Source organism: Rhagoletis pomonella, unplaced genomic scaffold (genome assembly GCF_013731165.1).
Source record: "Rhagoletis pomonella isolate Grant_MI unplaced genomic scaffold, Rhpom_1.0 Rhpom_scaffold_00003, whole genome shotgun sequence".
In the NCBI taxonomy this organism is placed as follows: domain Eukaryota; kingdom Metazoa; phylum Arthropoda; class Insecta; order Diptera; family Tephritidae; genus Rhagoletis; species Rhagoletis pomonella.
In genome coordinates, this window is record NW_023458557.1 from 54,537,309 (window position 1) to 54,538,574 (window position 1,266).

Here is a 1,266-nt window from a genome sequence, read left to right on the forward strand (position 1 = left end):
GAAATTATAATCAAGCCAATCTTATTATATGGGGTACTCGTCTGGTGGAACGCATTGACAAGGCCTACATCGTCAAGCAGCTGGAGAAGGTGCAAAGAGCTGCCTTAATTGGAATCAGTGGGGCACTTCGAACCACACCTACTCTTGCGCTTAATGCCATGTTAAATGTTGTGCCTATAGACATAGCTGGCAGGGTTGCCGCTGCGCTTGCCGCAGTAAGGCTAAGAGGGGTGGACTTCAAGTTCACCTCGAGCTATGGGCCCTCCAGAATTCTAAGAGACTTCGGGTTCCTACCGACTCGGATAGACCACTGCAAGCCGGTTCTGGGTCCGAATGGATCTTTTAGCACCCACATTCCGGCGAGGGAAGACTGGGAGGGGTGCTGTATCTTGAACCGAGGACCTGTAAACTTATTTACAGATGGGTCGAAGCTGGATGGGAAGGTGGGCGGAGGTGTCTTCTGCGAAGAGCTCTCCATCAACCTGAAATTTAGGCTACCGGATCACTGTAGTGTTTTTCAGGCTGAGGTGGCCGCAATAAAAGAGGCTTCGTTTTGGTTGCTCTCTAGTGTAACATCTGTTAAAGAGGTAAATATCTATTCTGACAACCAGGCTGCCGTCAAGGCTCTTGGCTCCCTGACGGTGCGTTCGAAAACGGTGAGGGAGTGTTTGACTTCCCTGTCGACCGCGTCTAACTATTTTGCTATTAAGCTTATTTAGGTCCCAGGTCACAGCGAAATCGCTGGCAACTGCATGGCTGATGAGCTAGCAAGACAGGGAACCCTCGAGGAATTACTTTCGGATAGGGAGGGTCTGGGGGGCTCCTCTGACCTCGTGTGGTCTGCTTCTGGACAGATGGGCGTTTAGTCAGCTCAGCGAGCGCTGGGCGAACACCTTGGAGTGCAGGGTGGCAAAGTCTTTCTGGCCACGGATGGACCGGGGGCGGTCTAGGGAGCTCTTGAGACTAAGCAAGCTGCATCTCTCACTATTGGAGGGAGTGCTTACTGGTCACTGTTTGATTGGTAACCATGCGGTAAGGCTGAGTGTCCCGGTAAGCGTGAGTGAGCTGCATGGAGGACGATGAGGTGGAATCATCTCAACATCTGCTGCTCTGGTGCCCTGCCTTTGCGATCCTAAGATTTAAGCACCTTGGGTCGCACTTTTTTCACACTCCCGATGAGCTCTCGGGTGTGGACATCAGTCGACTGAAGAGCTTCGTTGTGAGCACGGAGCGTTTCTCCGGCAAAAAGCCATAGGTGTCGTCTTT